We start from the raw sequence: 6,338 nt of genomic DNA, 5'->3' as shown, positions 1-6,338 counted from the left end.
AATTGAGAATCGAAGATTGAGTATTGAGGATTGAGGATTGAAGATTGAGGACTGAGTGTTGAGGGTTGAGTGATGAGAATTGATGTTTGTGGATGGAGACTTGAAGATTGAAGATTGAGGATTGAGTATTGAAAGCAGAGAATTCAGGATATTCTATTGAGTATTGAGAATTGAGGATTGATTATTGAGTATTGAGGATTGAGGATTGAGGATTGAAGATTGAGTATTGAGGATTGAAGATTGAGGGTCGAGGATTGAGGGCTGAAGATTGAGAACGAGGACAGACGGTTGAGGATTGAAGTTTGAGTATTGAGGATTGAGAATTGAGGACTGAGGATTGAGGATTGACGCTTGAGGTTTGAGGACTGAGGATTGAGGGTTGAAGATGAGGGTTGAGGATTGAGGATTGAGGATTGAGAATTGAGAATTGAGTATGTGGACTGAGTGTTGATGATTGAGGTTTGAGGAATGAGGATTGAGGATTGAGGATTGAGGATTGAGGATTGAGGATTGAGTATTGAAGATTGAGGATTGATGACTGAGGATTGAGGATTGAGGATTGATGACTGTGGATTGAGGATTGAAGATTGAGTATGGAGGATTGAAGATTGTGGATTGAGGATTGAGGATTGAAGAGAGAGGACCGTGTGTTGAGTATTGAGTGTTGAGGATTGATGTTTGAGGATCGAGATTTGATTATTGAATATTGTGGATTGAGTATTGAATCATGAGAACTCAGGATATTCTATTGAGTATTGAGAATTGAGGATTGATGGTTGGGTATTGAGAATTGATGGCTGATGGTTGTGTGTTGAATATTGAGGATTGAGTATTGAGGATTGAAGATTGAGTATTGAGGATTGATGGTTGAGGGTTGAGGATTGAGGATTGAAGATTGAGAATTGAGGATGGAGGATTGAGGATTGAGGATTGAGGATTGAGGATTGGGTATTGAGGAGTGATAATTGAGGATTGACGATTGAGGATTAAGGATTGATGATTGAGGATTGAGGATTGAGGATTGAGTATTGAGGATTGATGATTGAAGGCTAAGTATTGCGGATTGAAGATTGAGGATTGAGGATTGAGGATTGAGGATTGAAGATTGAGGATTGGGGATTGATGATTGAGGATTGAGGAATGAATCGAAGATTGAGTATTGAGGATTGAAGATTGAGTATTGAGGATTGAGGATTGAGGATTGAGGTTTGAGTATTGAAGATTGAGGATTGATGATTGAGGATTGAGGACTGAGGATTGAGGATTGAGGATTGAGGATTGAAGACTGAGTATTGAGGATTGAAGATCGAGGATTGAGGATTCAGGATTGAGGATTGAGGATGTGGGCTGAGGGTTGAGGGTTGAGGTTTGAGGACCGAGGACAGAGGATTGAGGATTGAGAATTGAGGATGGAGGATTGAGGATTGAGGATTGAGGATTGAGGATTGGGTATTGAGGATTGAAGAATGAGAATTGACGATTGAGGATTGAGTATTGAGGATTGAAGATTGAGTATTGAGGATTGAAGATTGAGGATTGAGGATTGAAGATTGAGGATTGAGGATTGAGGATTGAGGATTGAGGGTGAGGATTGAGGATTGAGGATTGAGGATTGAGAATTGAGAATTGAGGATGAGGACTGAGGGTTGAGGATTGAGGTTTGAGGAATGAGGATTGATGGTTGAGGATTGAGGATTGAGGATTGAGGATTGAGGATTGAGTATTGAAGATTGAGTATTGATGCCTGAGGACTGAGGATTGAGGATTGAGTACTGAGGATTGAGGATTGAGGTTTGAGGATTGAGGATTGAGGATTGAGGATTGAGGGTTGAGTATTGAAGATTGAGTATTGATGCCTGAGGATTGAGGATCGAGAATTGAGGATTGAGGATTGGAGATTGATTATAGAGGATTGAAGATTGAGGATTGAGGATTGAGGATTGAGAATTGAGAATTGAGTATGAGAACTGAGGGTTGAGGATTGAAGATTGAGTATTGAGTATTGAAAGTTGAGGATTGTGGATTGAGGATTAAGGATTGAGGATTGAATATTGTAGATTGAGTATTGATGCCTGAGGATTGAGGATTGAGGATTGAGGATTGAGGATTGAGGATTGAAGATTGAGTATTGAGGATTGACGATTGAGGATTGAAGATTGAGTATTGATGATTGAATATAGAGGATTGAGGATTGAGTATTGCGGATTGAGGATTGGGTATTGAGGATTGAGGAATGAGGATTGAAGATTGAGGTTTGAGGATTGAGGATTGCAGATTGAGTATTGAGGATTGAAGATTGAGGATTGAGGATTGAGGATTGAGGAATGAGGATTGAAGATTGAGTATTGAGGATTGAAGACTGAGGATTGAGTTTTGAGGATTGAGGATTCAGGGTTCAAGATTGAGGATTGAGGATTGAGGATTGAGGATTGAGGTTTGAGGATTGAGGATTGAAGATTGAATATTGATGATTGAATATTGAGGACTAAGGATTGAGTGTTGTGGATTGAGGACGAGGACTGAGGGTTGAATATTGATGTTTGAGGTCTCAGGATTAAGGATTGAGGATTGAGAATTGAGGATTGAGGATTGAGGATTGAAGATTGAGTATTGAGTATTGAAGGTTGAGTATTGTGGATTGAGGATTAAGGATTGAGGATTGAATATTGTAGATTGAGTATTGATGCCTGAGGATTGAGGATTGAGGATTGCATATTGTAGATTGAGTATTGATGCCTGAGGATTGAGGATTGAGGATTGAGGATTGAGTATTGAGGATAGAGGATTGAGTACTGAGGATGGAGGATGAGGGTTGAAGATTGAGTATTGATGATTGAATATTGAGAATTGAGTATTGAGGATTGATGTTTGAGGATTGATGATTGAGGATTGGGTATTGAGGATTGAAGAATGAGGATTGAGGATTGAGGATTCAGGATTGAGTATTGACGATCTAGGATTGGAGATTGATTATTGAGTATTGAAGGTTGAGGATTGTGGATTGAGGATTGAGGATTGAGGATTGAGTATTGAGGTTTGAGGATTGAGGATTGAGGATTGAGGATTGAAGATTGAGTATTGAAGGTTGAGTATTGATGCCTGAGGATGGAGGATTGAGGATTGATGATTGAGTATCGAGGATGGAAGATTGAGAATTGAGGATTGAAGATTGAGGATTGAGGATTGAGGATTGAGGATTGGGGATGGAGGATGAGGGCTGAGGGTTGAGGATTGAGGATTGAGAAATGAGGATTGAGGATTGAGGATTGAAATTGAGGACTGGTTATTGAGCATTGGAGATTGAGGGTTGAGGAATTATGATTGAGGATTGAGGATTGAGGATTGAAGATTGAGGATTGGGTATTGAGGATTGAAGAATGAGGATTGAGTATTGAGAATTGGGGATTGAGGATTGAAGATTAGTGTTGAGGATTGAAGATTAAGGATTGAGGATTGAGGATTGAGGATTGAGGAATGAGGATTGAGGGTTGAGGATTGAGGATTGAGGATTGAGGATTGAGGATTGAGGATAGAGTATTGAAGATTGAGTATTGACGCCTGAGGATTGAGGATTGTGGATTGATGATTCAGGATCGAGGATTGAAGATTGAGAATTGAGGATTGAGCATTGAGGATTGAAGATTGAGTACTGGCGATTCGGGATTGAAGATTGAGGATTAAGGATTGAAGATTGGGGATTGAGGATCTAGAATTGGAGATTGATTATTGAGGATTGAAGATTGAGGATTGAGGATTGAGGATTGAGTGTTGAGAATTGAGCATGAGGACTGAGGGTTGAGGATTGAGTTTTGAGGAATGAGGATTGAGGGTTGAGGACTGAGGATTGAGGATTGAGGATTGAGGATTGAGGATTGAGTATTGAAGATTGAGGATTGATGACTGAGGACTGAGGATTGAGGATTGATGATTGAGGATTGAGGATTGGAGATTGAGTATGGAAGATTGAAGATTGAGTATTGAGGATTGAGGATTGAAGATTGAGGACTGAGTGTTGAGGGTTGAGTGATGAGAATTGATGTCTGTGGATTGAGATTTGAAGATTGAAGATTGTGGATTGGGTATTGAAAACTGTGAATTGAGGATATTCTATTGAGGATTGAGGATTGAAAATTGATTGTTGTGGACTGTGGGATGAAGATTGAGCATTCAGGATTGTGGATTCGGAATTGAGGTTTGAGGCCTGACGATTGAGGGTTGAGGATTGAGGATTGAGGATTGAGGATTGATGATTGAGGATTGAGAATCGAAGATTGGGTATTGCGGATTGAAGATTGAGGTTTGAGGATTGAGGATTGAGGATGGAGGATGTGGGCTGTGGGTTGAGGATTGAGGTTTGAGTATTGAATACTGAGAAATCAGGTTATACTCTTGAGTATTGAGAATTGAGGATTGATGGTTGAGTATTGAGGATTGAGGATTGAGTATTGAGGATTGAAGATTGAGGTTTGAGGATTGAGAATTGAGAATTGAGGATGAGGACTGAGGGTTGAGGATTGAGGTTTGAGGAACGAGGATTGAGGATTGAGAATTGAGGACTGAGGATTGACGATTGAGTATTGAAGATTGAGGATTGATGACTGAGGATTGAGGATTGGGGATTGAAGTTTGAGGATTGGGGATTGAGGATTGAGGATTGAGGATTGAGAATCGAAGATTGAGTATTGGGGACTGAAGATTGAGTATTGAGGATTGAGGATTGAGGGTTGAGGATTGAGTATTGAAGATTGAGGATTGATGATTGAGGATTGAGGACTGAGGATTGAGAATTGAGGATTGAGGATTGAAGACTGAGTATTGAGGATTGAAGATCGAGGATTGAGGATTCAGGATTGAGGATTGAGAATGAGGGCTGAGGGTTGAGGATTGAGGTTTGAGGACTGAGGAATGAGGATTGAGGATTGAGAATTGAGGATGGAGGATTGAGGATTGAGGATTGAGGATTGGGTATTGATGATTGCAGAATGAGGATTGACGATTGAGGATTGAGTATTCAGAATTGTACATTGAGTATTGATGATTGAGGATTGAGGATTGAGGATTGAAGATTGAGGATTGAGAATTGAGAATGGAGGATTGAGGATTGAGAATTGAGAATTGAGAATCGAAGATTGAGTATTGAGGATTGAGGATTGAAGATTGAGGACTGAGTGTTGAGGGTTGAGTGATGAGAATTGATGTTTGTGGATGGAGACTTGAAGATTGAAGATTGAGGATTGAGTATTGAAAGCAGAGAATTCAGGATATTCTATTGAGTATTGAGAATTGAGGATTGATTATTGAGTATTGAGGATTGAGGATTGAGGATTGAAGATTGAGTATTGAGGATTGAAGATTGAGGGTCGAGGATTGAGGGCTGAAGATTGAGAACGAGGACAGACGGTTGAGGATTGAAGTTTGAGTATTGAGGATTGAGAATTGAGGACTGAGGATTGAGGATTGACGCTTGAGGTTTGAGGACTGAGGATTGAGGGTTGAAGATGAGGGTTGAGGATTGAGGATTGAGGATTGAGAATTGAGAATTGAGTATGTGGACTGAGTGTTGATGATTGAGGTTTGAGGAATGAGGATTGAGGATTGAGGATTGAGGATTGAGGATTGAGGATTGAGTATTGAAGATTGAGGATTGATGACTGAGGATTGAGGATTGAGGATTGATGACTGTGGATTGAGGATTGAAGATTGAGTATGGAGGATTGAAGATTGTGGATTGAGGATTGAGGATTGAAGAGAGAGGACCGTGTGTTGAGTATTGAGTGTTGAGGATTGATGTTTGAGGATCGAGATTTGATTATTGAATATTGTGGATTGAGTATTGAATCATGAGAACTCAGGATATTCTATTGAGTATTGAGAATTGAGGATTGATGGTTGGGTATTGAGAATTGATGGCTGATGGTTGTGTGTTGAATATTGAGGATTGAGTATTGAGGATTGAAGATTGAGTATTGAGGATTGATGGTTGAGGGTTGAGGATTGAGGATTGAAGATTGAGAATTGAGGATGGAGGATTGAGGATTGAGGATTGAGGATTGAGGATTGGGTATTGAGGAGTGATAATTGAGGATTGACGATTGAGGATTAAGGATTGATGATTGAGGATTGAGGATTGAGGATTGAGTATTGAGGATTGATGATTGAAGGCTAAGTATTGCGGATTGAAGATTGAGGATTGAGGATTGAGGATTGAGGATTGAAGATTGAGGATTGGGGATTGATGATTGAGGATTGAGGAATGAATCGAAGATTGAGTATTGAGGATTGAAGATTGAGTATTGAGGATTGAGGATTGAGGATTGAGGTTTGAGTATTGAAGATTG

Source organism: Calliopsis andreniformis, unplaced genomic scaffold (genome assembly GCF_051401765.1).
Source record: "Calliopsis andreniformis isolate RMS-2024a unplaced genomic scaffold, iyCalAndr_principal scaffold0035, whole genome shotgun sequence".
Lineage (NCBI taxonomy): Eukaryota > Metazoa > Arthropoda > Insecta > Hymenoptera > Andrenidae > Calliopsis > Calliopsis andreniformis.
This window is presented reverse-complemented; position numbering follows the sequence as displayed.